The sequence below is a fragment of the Chrysochloris asiatica genome, unplaced genomic scaffold, assembly GCF_000296735.1.
Source record: "Chrysochloris asiatica unplaced genomic scaffold, ChrAsi1.0 scaffold00062, whole genome shotgun sequence".
Taxonomy (NCBI): domain Eukaryota; kingdom Metazoa; phylum Chordata; class Mammalia; order Afrosoricida; family Chrysochloridae; genus Chrysochloris; species Chrysochloris asiatica.
The window spans coordinates 13,329,212-13,345,515 of record NW_006408580.1 but is presented as its reverse complement, the minus strand read 5'-3'; the positions used below and the strand labels follow the sequence as shown (position 1 = coordinate 13,345,515).

The 16,304-nt window shown below is 43.1% G+C and overlaps 1 pseudogene; it reads left to right on the top strand.

Annotated features, from left to right (window-relative positions):
- The first annotated feature begins 12,053 nt into the window (after positions 1-12,053).
- On the top strand, positions 12,054-12,575 carry LOC102821420 (annotated as a pseudogene).
- Positions 12,576-16,304: the final 3,729 nt, after the last annotated feature.

Genomic DNA, 16,304 nt, shown 5'->3' with positions numbered 1-16,304 from the left:
TACAGAAAGGTTTATATCAAGGCAATGACTCACTCAGTTGTAGAGGCAGGCAAGTTCCAAGTCCATGAATGAGGTGTCAAGCTGGAGGCTTCTCCTGTCTCTTATAGTTGTAGGGTCTGATGAACCCAAGGTCAGCAGGTAAGATGACAGGTTACTGGCTTGAGTCCAAAAAACCGGAGGTCAGATGAGGAGCTGGATGCAGGATCCAAACCCAGCAAAAAGTAAGCTCAAGTGTCCACTGTATTGAAAGCAGGCACTTCCTTTTAATAAATTAGCTGCTCGTAGCAGCTCTCATTATAGAGGACGTGCTCATCGGGGATTTACTACATTTTAACTACCAAGCCAATGAGAATCCTGACCTAGTCAAATGGACACAAAATTTTAATTAGCACACCAAGGGGCACGAACCGTACAAGGAAGTATCCTCTGGCTACTCTAATAAGCTGTTGTTGTTGTTAAATGCCCTTAAGTCAGTTCTGACTCATACCGACCCTATATAGGGTTTCCCAGGAGCAGCTTATGAGCTTTATTTAACCGCTGACGTTGCAGTCCAGTGCATTAAACTCACAGCGCTACAGCAGGACTACACTCTAATAGAAGGGCCTGCTTGCAAAATCACACTGGTATGGTTGGATAACCTAGAATTGGAAGCAATAATGCAATCTCCCTGGTGGTGTATTGGGCCATGCATTGGGTTATTAACCACAGGGTTAGTAGTTTGAATCTACCAGTCACTCCATAGGAGAAAGATGAGGCTTTCTGCTCTTTTAAAGATATACAGTGTCAGAAACCCTATATAGGTTCATTATGAGTTGGACCCAACTCGAGAACACAGAACAACATAGCAACAACCGTGAGTTTTCATGGGCAAAGCCAAGAAAGGAGAATGAGACAGGTTATGTGCGTACTGGGGGCAGTGGTGGCTCAGTGGAAAGATTTTGACTTTCCATGCAGGAGGCCCAGGTTCAATCCCTGACCAATGTAATTCATGCACAGCCACCATTTGCAAGTTGAATGGTGCTGAACAGGTTTCAGCCTGGCGATCCACTTTAAAAATTAGTCAACAAAAACACTATGACCCACAATGGTCTGATCCCTTTGCAGATGGGGTCACCATGAGCCAGGGGCTAAGCTGACAGCAGCTAGTAACAAGAACACGCAAGCACTAACAACTAGCCCAAGAAACAAGGTGTTGCTACTATATTTACTAGGCGAGAGGCAGAAGCTCAACTCAAATTCCCTTTTGCTTAAGCAGGAAGAGAATGTACTTGTTAGGTAACTGGGAAGTCTGGAAGTTAATTGAATTCTGGTTTGACTAAATCCAGAGACTCAAATGAGGTTATCAGGGTTATTCGCTCTGTCTCTACCTTTTGTTTCTGATTTTCTGTGTAGCAGGAAGTTGGACTTGTCAGCCTGGGGATTTTATGGTCTTTACAGCATGATATCCCAGATGAAGAAAGAGTCTTTAGAGCTCACATAACAAATCTCAGGGAAGCTGCTGATTGGCCCAGTTTGGCCTTTCTATGCATTCCTGAATCAATTACTATAACCCTGGAATAGAATGCTCTGGTTAACTAAGAGGGGGTAGCCTGGGGACACTCTGACTGTCAGCCCCACAAAGACCACTTCAAGTACAAGAGGAACAGTTCTCTAATGAAATCAGGGTACAATTTCACAACAGACAGGGAATGGATGCCAGGCACCCCTAAATGTTCATTATTCAGTGATTGTTTCTGTAATATCTTGTTGGGTAATGAACCACTCCAGAACTTACTAGCTTAAAACAATGATTTATTATTTCTCATAATTCTGTGGTTGGGCTAGAGTTTCTTTTGCTGGTCTCACCTGGGCTCACTAATGTAGATACTCTTACATGATGGCTCCACAGGAATGTTTTTATTGTTGTTAAGTGCCATCAAGTCAGTTCCGACTCATGGCAACCCTGTCTGTACAGGATTTCCAAGGAATAGCTGGTGATCTTGAACCACTGGCCTTGTAGTTCAAACTGACCTTGCAGTCCAGTGCATTAACCCACAGTGTCACACCAGGACTCCACCATTGGAATGTTGTTGTTGTTGTTAAGTGTTGTTGAGTCGGTTCCGACCGATAGCAACCCTGAACAGGGTTTCCGAGGCTGTCAATCTTTACGGAAGCAGAAAGCCTCATCTTTCTCCCACGGAGCACCTAGTGGTTTCGAACTGTTGACCTTGCGGTTCACAGCCCGATTCGTAACCACTGTGCTACCAGAGCTCCTTCATCCATTGGAATAAGAGGACGCAAAAAGACCCATTGATGTGTCTGGGAACTCAGTGCTGGCTGTTGGCTGAGGGTGCTCAGTTTTCTCCCTGGCCTCTTACCTTCCAGTTGGCTAGCCTGGGTTAATTCACTGCATGATGATCTCAGATCAGGGGTCCAAGAAAGGGTAAAATGCAAGCTAAAAGGTCTCTCAAGTCCTAGTTTGGGAAGTCACATACCATATTCCACCAAACTCTATGGGTCACTTAAACAAGACCAGATTCAAGGGGAGGGAGACTAAACTTCACCTCCTGAAGGGAGAAGATGCTAAACTCACTTTGCACTTGGCAGCCTCCTCCTTGCAAACAATCTACCACTGTAGGTTTGGGGTGGAACCTAGGCTCTTGGTTGTCAAGCTGCCCAGGTGATACTGACGTGGGGGGTGAAGCACACATTGGAAATGCAGTTGTTTCCTCCCCAGTGCCGTGCAACCCCTGTCAGACCACTCCACTTTTCCTTCTACTCAAATCTAGCTTTCAATGCAAACCCCAGCCACATTCCCTCAATGATCTTTCTGATGCCTCAGCCCCCCAATTAGCTTCTACAACCACTGTCCTAAGTGTTCCCTTTCTTGCCTTATGCTCCACAGTAATGCCTCCCCTCCTAGACTATCAAATCTTCCAGGACAGAGACCACACGTTTTGACGGCATCAACCTTCTGGCCAGCCCACAACACTCACTGGGCACTGGGTGAGGCCCTCAGAAAGTACGTAGTAAGTGACAGATGGGGTCCCTGTAGGATCCTGCCCCTCCTCTAACCTCTCCAAAGACAAAAGTCCTGCACCTGTGGCTGGGTGGTTTTCCAGCTCCTCACTAGGGGAAAAAACCCAGAGTGGGGATGCAAGGAGTAGAAACAAGAAGAGTTTAATGATAAACTCTCCTGGATCCAAAATGACGTAGTTTAGTCTAGTACAGCTTTAACTTAGTAGAAAAGAGCATATTGTCACCTTTGCTACAAATCACAGGCCTGTTTCTCTCTTGCTGCTTCACCCCCTAGTAAAAGTGGTCCAAGTTCAACACTCCGCTTGCCGTCCACAACCTCTACAACTTCCAGAAGGCAAGGAGAACCAAGGCCCAAGTTCCCTTATTCTGCTTCGAATTCATTCCCATCTTGAGTAGCACAGAAGAGCACCATATTAGGGCTCACCAGGAGTAGTGTCAGATAAGGTTCATTAAGTGTCTCGGCTATTATTCATGCTCATTAGCAAGGTCAGTCTGATATTTGCAAAATATCGTTGGAAGGAAGACACTTGATGTAGGAGGCAGCAAGTTCTGTTTCTGTGAACTCTTGGGCACTCCCTTCCCCACTTCACCTCCATGGTTTATAGAATGTTCCATCCCACCCACCCACCGCTGCCATTGAGTCCATTTCGACTCATAGTGAGACTATGTAGGGAGCGTAAAGCCTCTTTTTTCTCTCTATGAGTGGCTGGTAGATTCAAACTACTGACTGAGAGGTTAGCAGCCCAGCTCAGAACCCATGACACCAGCAGGGCTCCTTCGAATGTTCCATAGTGAAGTGTCACGCTACTCTTTGGGAGAAACACAGTTCCCCTTCTATTTCATTCAGTGAATACCATAGAAGTATCCTGTCTTTTTTCAGGACCTCTATCTTTGGCAAGGAGTCCTGGTGTGGTGCTGCGGGTTAGTGCGCCAGACTGCAAAGCTATTTGAACTGCAAGGTCGGTGGTTCAAGCTCACCAGTCACTCCTCGGAAACCCTCTACAGGGTCGCTATGGGTCGGAACCAACTTGAGGGCACTTAACAATAACAACAGAATCTTTGGCAAAGAGTCCTGGTGTGGCTCTGTAGGATCAGCACTGGACTGCTAACCACAGGTGGGCAATTCAAACTCACCAGCCAGCCCTTGGAAACACTATACAGGTCGTTATGAGACAGAACTGACTTGATAACACTAAACAACAACAACTTTTGGCTAAATGATTAATGTGCTTGGCTTCTAACTTAAAGGTTGGTGGTTCCAGCCCACCCAGAAGCACCTCCAAAGAAAGGCCTGATGGTCTACTTTTGGTAAAAATTGTTGTTAAGTGCCGTTGAGTCGGTTCCGACCCATAGCGACCCTGTACAGGGTTTCCGAGGGTGTATATCTTTACGGGAGTAGAAAGCCTCATCTTTCTCCCGCGGAGTTGCTGGTAGTTTTGAACCGCTGACCTTAAGGTTCAGAGCCCGATTCGTAACCACTACGCTACCAGAGCTCCTTGGTAAAAATATAGCCATTGAAAATTACCCTATGGAGCACAGTTCTACTCTGATACACATGGGGTCTCCGTGAGTCAGAATTAACTCAATAATAACAACTGATTGATCTTTGGCAAAGGCTCTGCAAAGCCTGGAGACCTTCCCAACAGATATCCCATGCACATCTTATCAAAAGAATAGAATGGTTTTATTTCCCTTGGCAGAGGTCCCCATGACGTAACTCCAAAACAAATGTGCCATTGGAATGTCAGAATCTGGACTGCCTTCCCAGCGCACACCACGAGGCTCACGGAGTCTGCACTCCCCTTTGCTCGGATCATTTGTGAAGTTTGAAACGCATCCATATTAAACATGGGCTACATCATTTTGTTCCCCATCAGCATTCTACAGACTCCATATTGAGAGATGACTCAGGCCTTCATACTTAGTTAAGAGGCTGGTGCTCTGACAAGCTGTTTCATGAGAAATAGCCCTGAGAAGTCGAGAGAGTCGGAGCAATGTGATTTGTGCTGAAAAAGTTGAGCAGGGATCCCTGCCTTCATGCACCCAATGAACACTGTTTAGATTGAGTGTTGGAGAGAGAAGAAATCAAGCTAAGAAAAGGACCTGCCCTAAGGGAGTTTGCAGTCAGGTTAGGGCGAAAAGTTCCCTCGCAATGACTAGACAATAATATCACACAAGCTAGGTAGGAGCCCTAGGGTGGTGCAAACAGTTAAATGCTGGGCTGTTAATCAAAGGGTTAGAGGTTCTAGTCAATTCAGAGGCAACTCAAAAGAAAGACCTAACAAGCTACTTCTGAGAAATCAGTCATTAAAAACTCCTATGGGGGGATTGGAACCATGGCAATGAGATGACATACGATGGAATGAATGTAAAACTAAAGTTCCCCCATGTAAACTATCATATAATTCACAATAAAAATTAAAAAACAAACAAAACTTCTATGGAGTATGGCATCCTAGTGTGGCACTGTGGGTTAATGTGCTGGACTGCAAAGTCATTTTGAACCACAAGAAGCATGGTTTAAGCTCACCAGCTGCTCCTCAGAAACCATTCACTGGGTTGTTCTGTATAGGTTGGAATTGACTCAATGGTACTTAACAACAACATGGAGTACACAGCTACTGGGACATTGCTGGTGGGACTGAAAAAGGATTCAACTCTGGAGAATGGTACGGCACTTCCTCAGAAAGTTGGGAATAGAAATAGCTTATGACCCAGCAATCCCTCTACTTGATATATATCCTCAAGAAATACAAGCCAGGACACGAGTAGATGTATGCACACTGATGTTCACCACAGCACTATTCACAATAACAAAAAGATGGAGACAGCCTAAGTGCCCATCAATGGAAGAATGGATAAACAAACTACGATTCATACACACAATGGAATACTATGCAATGCTGAAGAATAACGATGAATCTACAAAACACTTCATAACTTGGATGAAGCTGGAGGATAGATATTATGCTGAGTGAAATTAGTCAATCACAAAAGGACAAATACTGCATGGGACCACTATTGTAAAAGCTTAAGAAAAGGTTTCCAGATTAAAAGAAACATTCTTTGATGGTTCCTAGAGGGAAGGACAATGGATCTGTTTTGGAAGAAGTGCAGCCAGAGTGCTCCTTAGAGGCCAAGATGGCTAAAGTTCGTCTCTCATACTTTGGACATATTGTCAGGAGGGAACAGTCGCTGGAGAAGGATATCATGCTTGGTAAGATGGAAGGTCAGAGAAAAAGAGGAAGACCCCCAACGAGATGGATTGGCCAGGTGGCAGCATTGATGGCTCAGTGTGGCAGCGGTAGTGAGGTTGGCCCGGGATCGGACATTGTTTTGTTCGGCTGTGCATGGGGTCGCTATGAGTCAATTCCAACTCAATGGCACCTAACAACATCAACAACAGAGGGAAGGAAGGGGAGAGTAATTCACAGGCTACAGGGTAGATACATGTTAGCTTGGGTAGCTGGGAGGGCAATATACAAGAAGAAGAAGGGTGGCAGGAGAATGATGAAGATGGGTGAAGACACAGGGAGGTAGGCATGGGCAAAGGGAGTATATGTAAATAGTGATATATACACAATCCTGGAATAACAGTGTTCTGTGTGTAGATACATGGAATGAGACATAGGCTGAGTGGGCAAGAAAGGAAGAGTGAGACACACATATTTTTATATCCCACAGATATATGAGTTTGAAAGAGAAAAAGGAAGCATTATTTGATGGTTGCCAAGAGTGGGAGGAAAGGGAGAGTAATTCACTGGCTAGAGGCTGTTGTTGTTGTTAAGTGCTGTTGAGTTGGTTGCAACTCTTAGCGACCCTGTGTAGGGTTTTCAAGGAGCCACTGGTAAGTTTGAACCACCAACATTGCAGTTCAAATCGACCTTGCAGTCAAGTGCTTATCTTACAGTGCCACACCAGGACTCTGTTCATAGAGTGAACACATGTTAATTTGGTGATGGGGAGGGCAATATGTAGGAAGAAGGAAGTTGGCAGAAGAATGATGAAGACAGGTGGAGACACAGGGGAGTATACAAGGGCTAAAAGGGATAGAGGTAAATAGTGATATGTTTACAACCTTGGAGTCCTGGTATGGCACAGTGTGTTAATATGCTGGACTGCAAATTTCATTTGAACCTCAAGGTCACAGGTTCAAGCTCACCGCCACTCCTTGGAAATTCTATACAGGGTTGCTATGAGTTGCAACAGACTCGATGACACTCAGTAACAACAACAGTACAACCTTATAGAATAATAATACACTGTGGATAGATACACGGACAGAGATCCATGCTGAAGGATTATGGGAATAAGTGTAGAATGTGTGTATATGTGTATGTATGTATGTGTTGTTGTTGTTGTTAAGTGCCGTAGAGTCGGTTCTGACCCATAGCAACCCTGAAAAAGGTTTCCGAGGCTGTAAGTTTTTACAGGAGCAGAAAGCCTCATCTTTCTCCAGAGGAACAGCTGGTAGTTTCAAACTGCTGGGCTTGCGGTTCGCAGGCTGATTCGTAACCACTACGCTACCAGAGCTCCTTGTATGTATGTGTATGTACATATATATGTGAGTGTGTGTGCGTACATGTGTATATAAGGAGCTCTGGTAACGTAGTGGTTACGAGTCAGGCTGCTAATCTCACAGTCAGCAGTTTGAAACTACCAGCGCATCTATGGGAGAATGAAGAGGCTTTCTGCTTCCATAAGATTTATGGCCTCAGAAATCCTATACAGGGTCACTATGAGTGAGAACCAACTCCACGGCGCATAACGAACACCACCATACGTATATATGCATGTACATATACATTTATATGTCTCACAAATATACTAGAGTGTGAAGGAGGATATTGGTACATGAATAGTTACCTTTCCTGCTAACACCACTGTGAATGTGGTGGTGCATACAGGGGGCAAAATGAAGAAAACTTCTTGGATATTACAGATATTACCAAAGATCTTAAAGCAATGAGTTGCTGGGCTCCAGAGTTCATGACCATAGTCTAAGGGGACACCATGGTCAATTGACACAACATAGTTCACAAAGACAGTGTTCTGCATCCTATTTTGGTGAGTAGCATCGGGGATATTAAAAGCTCATGAGCGGCCATTTAAGGTACAGCTATTGCTTTCTCCATGTGTAAAAGAAAGAAGAATGATCAGAATGGAAGGTGCTTGGAATAAAATAGTCCAACTGTGACCCTGACACCAGAAGAACTAGCTGATGCCCAGCTACCACTACCAACTGCTCTGGATGGGATCACATTAGAAGGTTCTGGATAGAGTGACATAATGAATGGGAAAAAACTCAAAATTATTAAAGGGGAAAAAAAAGACCAAGCTTTGAGACTGTGGCCCTTGACCACCTTTCAGTTCTGGGAAGGAAGACACCCTCTTTCAGCCAAGCAGCAGATGGATATATAGAGGGAACAACACTAGTAAGGCATGCTCACTATGAATGATGGAATGATCAATCATTCAAAATCAAAGGGACATGTACCAAAGGACAATGGTAAGAAGGGATGGGAAGGTGGGTGGAAGGGAAATAGCCACAGGGAGGAAACAGATGACTCTTGTTCCATGGAGGGAATTGCAATCATTGAGACAAAACAAAGTGTATTATTTGTTGAATGTAAATGCAAAAGTGATCATCTTGCCTGTGAACCTTCAATCAATTCACAATAAAAAGTAAAACAAGAAAACTCTATGGAGCACAGTTCTACTCTGACATCTGTAAGGAACCCCATATAGAATTGACCCCATAGCAACTAGTAAAAGAAGCAGTAAAGTTTTAGCCAGAAGATGAAAGGCGTTAGGAAAAGTAGAGTCAGAGCCCAGAATGTTGTGTTGAAAATATCAGATCCATCCCTTGACTAGAAAAGGTTCCAGAGAATATTGGAAATAAGGTCTAGAAAGAATAGCAATTTGAGGAGACAGTGGAGTAGTGTAGATTGGTGGGGCAGAGGGTTCCGAATAGTCTCAAGAACCATTTAAATATTTCTCACTTCAGCTCTGTCTTTATGCCTCTAGTTCATTCTGTCTTTTGTTGTGTTTCTCTCTTTCTTCTTTTTTTTCTCCTTCTCTCCTCCTTCTCGCTTTATCTGTTTCTGTCTCACTCCTTTCCCAGATCATCCTCTCTCTTCTTTTCTGGATTCCTCTTTTATATTCTTTTTCCCTTTCTTTTCTTTTAATGTATTCATCTTTTCATCCTTCAATCCTGTTTCCTCTCCTACTGCCAATGAACAAACTAGACAAAATAAGAGATCAAAAGTACACTCATGGATTTTGTTTGCCTCATTTGCTTCAAAATCATTCTGCTGGATTTTTTACTTCAAAAAATTGTTGTTGTTGTTGTTAAGTACCGTGGAGTCAGTTCCAACTCATAGTGACCCTGCACAGGGTTTCCAAGGCTGTAATCTTTACGGGAGCAGAAAGTCTCATCTTTCTCCCAAGGAATGGCTGGTAGTTTCGAACTGCCGACATTGAGGTTAACAGCCCATTTCGTAACCACTACGCTAAAGACAAAAAAATTCTGGCATGTTTTATGGTGAAGGTTGAACAACATGATGAACATATTTAATGTCACTAAAGGAGCTCTGGTAGTGTAGTGGTTACGAATCGGGCTGCGAACTGCAAGGTCAGAAGTTCGAAACTACCAGCTGTTCCATGGGAGAAAAAGGAGGCTTTCTGCTCCCGTAAAGATTTACAGCATCAGAAACTCTGTACAGGGTCGCTATGAGTCGGAACCGACTCCAAGGCACACAACAACAACAACAACAAAGTGTACATGTGAAGATTGTTGAAATAGCTACCTATATATTTAGCACAATTAAACCCACTGCCATCAAGTCAATTCTGAATCATAGTGACCTTATATAGGGTGTCCGAGACTGTAAATCTTTAGGAGAATAGACACCTCATCTTTTACCTGAGGAGCAATTGGTGGGTTGAAACTCCCAACTTACTAGCAGCTCAATGCATAATACACAGTGCCACTATGGCTCCTTTCACTACAATAAAGTAACAAAAACAACAACAAAACTGTCTCAGGACAAGGAGGTTAAGAAAAAAAGTCAGAAGTCAGACGTCTGGCAAGATGGAGGACTACGCAGACACACTACACAGACCCTCTACAACAAAGATACCAAAGACAAAATAAAACAGACACAGATGAAATTTTCTGGCACCCTGAACTTCAGAAGCAAGTCCAGAGAGGTGGATATAGTGCTTGCTGGGAGAAAAGGCCGAGCATGGATGATGGGAGAGGGAGACTGACTGGTGAGTGCCTGGTCAGATGCTGCTCAACCACCTTGTGAACAGCTTTGGCTGTGAAAGGAGGCCTGGCAGAGCAGATTCAAGCAGGCAACAGAAAAGGTGTGGTTTCTTCTTTTTCCCCATGCTCCCCTGGTGACCAGAGGTCAAGCCAGCTCCCACCCTCATCCATCTCCTGTGCATACCCTGCTTTCCAGGAGTTCAGAATCAAGTGGTTGGTAGCAACACCAGTGTGAGTTGGGGGATGGCTGCACTGTTTTGGTGTACTTTTTTGATGCCTGGATTCAGATGGGTTTGGCTCCAGACCTATAAAACCTACAAAGCCACCAAACCAGCCTTTAACCAGTCACCCTGCCCACAGCTTGCCTGTGGTCCCACCAGATCCTGAAACCAGTTCCATCAAGGGTCTCCACAAACTACTTCCAGATTGAGTGTCCAGAACAAAGATAACACCAAGGCCAATAGGAATACCATCTAGGGCCAGGACTTCTACCGTTACATCCCTTCCACAACCACTTTATGAGTTCCTTGAATTGCAGGAATCCACTAGAGATTTGTCCCCTCTGAGTCTAATTACTGCACTGTTTGTTTTTACAAATACAGCAACCCCACAATGCTCTGGAGACAACAGATAATTTTAGTTCACACAAAGAAACGAGAGAGAATGGTTCAAATAAATGACCAAGATGCTGACCCAGAAGATGTTTCTGAGGAAGAAAAGGTAATGGAACTAACTGAAAAAGAATTCAAAAGAATGATAATTAGTAACCTTCGAAAGATCTATAGAAATATCAAGGAAAGCAAGGAGAACACAATAAAAACTTTTGAGGAATTCAGGAAAACAGTACAAGAACAAACAGACAAAATAAATGCAAATTTTTAAACAAATACAAAACCTGCAATTAGATATACAGAAACTTAATTTCCAGAATTAATCCAGAAGCATTTCTGAGATCTTCGTATTAAGGACGAAGGAGTAGATAGAGGCAAAGCAGTGGAAGCCCAAAGTACTGACGTTAAAGATAAATCTCTCATGTCAGAAGAACAATCATAAAAAATCCAGAGTTATGTGGGACACCAAGAAGAATTCCAGAACAGGAAGAGACAAACACAGAGAAAATTGTCTAAGAGTTGTTGTAAGAAAATCTTCCCTAACATCATGAAAGACAGGAAGATTTGTATATAAGAAACTGAACAAACCCCAAACAGGATAGAACCCAAAAGAAAATCACCAAGACATATCATAATCAAACTTGCAAAAATCAAAGACAAGAATCCTGAAAGCAGTTCAGGAAAAACAAAATAGAACCAATAAGACTAAGTTCTGATTTCTCAGCAGAAACCATGCAGGTAAGAAAGCAATTGAATGATATATAAAAATTCTGAAAGAAAAAAACTGCATACCAATTATCATATACCCAGTGAAGCTGTCCCTCCAATATGACATAGAAATTAGGACATTTCCTGGTAAACAGAAATTAAAGGCATTTGTGATTACTAGACTGACTTTACAAAAAATGCTAAAGGGAGTTCGAGCTGCGGTCCCATAGGTCTGTGTCTTGCTTCAACAGTGTTTGGAAGGAACAGATCGGGGATTCCCCCACCTCCTGCCTCGGACCACCTCTAACAACTTCTTTGGGCACAATCTCATCTTCAGGACCATCTTCTTGAGCATTCCCTGTTACCGGGACCAGCTAAACTGGTGTGTGTGTGTGTGTGTGTGTGTGTGTGTGTGTGTGTGGTTAGCTCCAAATCTTCGACCAACCATGAGCTCTCAGATCCGTCAGAACTATTCCGCTGGAGCGGAGGCCGGCGTCAACCGTCTGGTTAATCTGCATCTGCAGGCCTCTTACACCTACCTCTCTTTGGGCTTCTATTTCGATCACGATGATGTGGCTTTGGAAGGTGTGGGACACTTCTTCCGTGAGTTGGCGAAGGAGAAGCGTGAGGGTGATGAGCATCTCTTGAAAGTGCAAAACCAGCGTGGTGGTCGCCCATTCTTCCAGGACGTGCAGAAGCCCTCCCAAGATGAGTGGGGAAGAACCCTGGACGCCATGGAAGCCACCCTGGAGAAGAATCTGAACCAGTCTCTTCTGGATCTGCACGCTGTGGGTGCTACCCACACAGACCCCCACCTCTGTGACTTTCTGGAGACTAATTTCCTAGACGAGGAGGTGAAAATTATCAAGAAGATGGGCAACCACTTGACCAACCTCCATCGGATGGCTGATCCCCAGGCAGGGCTGGGCGAATACCTCTTTGAGAGGCTCACTCTCAAGCATGAGTAAGAAGAGCCTATGGAGCCCCACAACTTGTGAAGGGCCTTCAGCATTCCCCTGCTCTCCCGCATACCTTCTGCCTGAACCTTCCTTTGCAGACAGAGGCAGCATAGTCAACGCCCTGGAGTCCCTCTTCGCCCAAGTGGTGGACCAAATGAAAACAATAAAGCTTCCTTTTACAGCAAAAAAAAAAAAAAAAAAAAAAGCTAAAGGGCATTCTTTGGATTGAGACTCAACAGCATCAGAAAACAACCTGAGAGTATCATACATGATATCACTCCCCAGAACTCAATCCAGATATAGAAGTATTTAATGTAAAACAAACCTACAAGACTGAAAATAAGGAACCAGAAATATCAATGTATAATGAAGTCAACCACAAAGCAAAAAGCAGGGATAGTATAGATAAAGAACTTCCAAATGGCAAGGAAGTCAAATAGATTTCAAGCTAAAACAGACTGTTTTAAACAGGGAAACAAATGAATAAATTACAGGGTAATCTCAAATAAAAATAATACACTTGCACATCAAAATTGTTGTTGTTGTTGTTGTTAAGTGCTCTCGAGTCCATTCTGACCCATAGCGACCCAGTATAGGGTTTCCGAGGCTGTAAATCTTGACGGGAGCAGAAAGCCTCATCTTTCTTCCGTGGAATAGCTGGTAGTTTCACACTGCTGACCTTAAGTTTCTCAGCCTGATTCACAAAATAAAAAAGAGGAAAATCGGAAAGACTTGGTAAACATTAAAACAACAAAAATGAAAATGAAAAGAAAATCCAGAAACAATATTAGCTCAGCATAGAAAATTATGTGAAACAAAGAATCCAGCAGCACCACCAAAAAAGCACACAGAAAAATGATGGCAATCAATTCATACTTATTTATAATTACACGGAATGTTAAGGGATTAAATGTACCAGTCAAGAGACAGAAAGAGTAGAATGGATAAGAAAACAGGGTCCTTCAATATGCTGTCTACCAGAGACATCGGAATGAAGGAGACAGCGTACATGCCCATCAACAAAAGAATGATTAAACAAATTTTGGTACATACATACAATGGAATATAATATAAAATATAACATGAATATAATATAAAATATAACATAAATATAATATAAAATGTAGACTAATGATGTATCCATGAAAAACCTCACAACATGATTGAACCTGGAGGACATTATGCTGAAGGAAATTAGTCAATCACAAAAGGACAAATATTGGATGAGACCAGTGTTGTAAACAGTTTTTTTTTAAAAAAGATGTTTTTTGATAAAAGAAACAATCTATGATGGCTATGGGGGAGAGGGAAAATTATTCACTGGCTAGAGGGTAGACACATGTTAACACAAGTGACAGGGCAGGCGATAAAAAACAAAAAGGAGGTTAGCAGAGGAAAAATGAAGTCAGTGGGAGACACGAGGAGGAATGCGATAGTTAAAGTAAATAGAGGTAACTACTGTTAACTGTTGATACATAGAGGGGATTGCAACCAAGTATAGGATTTGTTGAATGTAAAACTGATCTGCTCCGTAAACCTTCACTCAATTTACAGTAAAAAGTTGAAAGAAATAAAGAAATTGAGGCACAGAGAGGTTATGTGATTTGCCCTGAATCATAAATATTAGGTACACTTCCAGCCATGCTCTTCTGACAGCATTGCTGTGGCCCAAAAGGACCAGCCCCTCTACCAGTCCACATCAGTAGGCAAGGGTTCACAATAGCTCATAGTCAGGCAGTTTGTCTGTTTATTTACTGTCTCAGGTACTAAAAAAAAGAAAGTAACTTTGATTTCCCCTCACATACACACACACAGTATGTATATATAACCTATTACATCTCTACCCTCCCGCCAAAAGCCAAATCTGATAGCTTTATTAAGGATAAACTATTTCCTCCAGAAAGTATGATTCATTGACATTAACTGGGAAATTTGGGTCCTGGGACAAAGTTTGGATCCTCTTTACCAAAGAAATGATAGGCCTTAGTAGACATGAGGACATGAAAGAAAGACCTGGTCATCTTCTTCTATAAAATGTTTATTAGCCAAGAAAACCCTATGGAGCAGTATTACTCTGTAACACATGAGGTTTCTATGAATCAGAGATAACCATGAGTCAGGGGCCAGACTGAAGGCAGCTAACAACGATTACAGGGGCATAGAGAGCTCAAGTGCAATGGTTCCTACTGATCACTACATTCAGCCAAGGACAGACATTAAAGGCCAACAGAAGGATGCCTGGTATGACTGGGAATTCTGGCTGTCCTCCAGTGTCCTTTAGTAACAAACCTAGTAAGGCACCTAGCCACACATAATAACAACTACATTTTCCAGCCTCCCTTGCAGCTAGGTATAGCCAGATGCCTAAATCTAACCAGTGGATTTAAGTAGAAGGGTCAAGTAGCCTATTTAGGGAAATTTTCCTAAGAGATAGAAAACGCTTGCCCTTTGCCTGCTTCTTCTTCATCCCTGCCCCCTTGCTGCTGGCTAGACCTCCAAGAGCCATCTTGAACTACAAACTGACCTTGGGAATGGAGGTCCCACATGGTAGGTCAACAAGATAGAAGGAGCGTGAATCCTTGAGACTTTATGAAGCAGAGCTCCTGGCAGCCTAGACTAGCTAGCTCCAGACTATCACATAAAAATAACCTTTATCATGGGTTAGTTTCTTAGTTTTCTAGTGCTGCTCTAATGGCAACACCATAAGTGGTTGGTTTTAAAGAACAGAAATGTATTTTCTCACCATTCTGGAGCTAGAAGTCTAAATTCAGAGTGTGGTTTTAGGGGAGGGAAGTTCTTCTTTGTCGATGTCAGCTTCTAGTAGCTGGTAATCTTTGGAGTTCCTGAGTGTAGATTCTCGGCCTCCAGCGTCATCAGATAGCATGTGTTTTCCCCAGTTGTGCTTGCTTATCTCTGTGTCTAGGCTGTTCCTTATATGCCAGACGTGATTAGGAACAATCTGTATTTTGGATAGTTGTCCCTGCACTGATAGACTTATTCCTAAATGAAATCACATCCACAGATATGGGGGTAAGGACTCCAACATATATTTTGGAGGGACACACTTCAAACCATAATCGTTCACTAAGCCTGATCCTAACTGTCACACAAGAGTTCCCTAAAGCCTTACAAAAAAGAACGCAAGTGGGTTGGCAACTCCAATGGACAGTCAGTGTTCAGAGACCAAAGGATCCTGAAAGGGGGCATCAAGTCAGTGAGAAAAAAGAAGAAAAAAAAAAGACAGAGATCATGATAGCCTCCAGCCCATGAAGGAAATGGAAGCCCTTTTACAGCTGGTAGAGAGTGGAGTGGAAGACTGAGCATAGTGTCAGAGTGGGCTCTGCAGAATCTAGGGCTGATGCTGCTGGGTTCGGAGCCACCTGAAATGGAGCCTTTCTTTGACACCCATCCCTCTGCCATGGGTCGCCGTGATTTCTTTGTCTTCTTCCCATTGACTACACCTGCCCCAGCTCAAACACTTCCAATGTTATAAACGAACATGATTGCTGTCATGTGTGTCTCTGTAACAAGATCCCACTTTGATCTTTGATCTTCATCAGTATTTTAAGTCCTCTTCACTTCAGCAAGCAAGGCTGTATCATCTGCATATCTCAGGTTGTTAATGAGTCTTCCTCTAATCCTGATGTCACATTTTTCTTCATATAATACAACTTTTCGGATATTTGCTTAGCATACATATATGGTTCTTAATAAGGGTAAAGGCTTTGGATTGTGTGA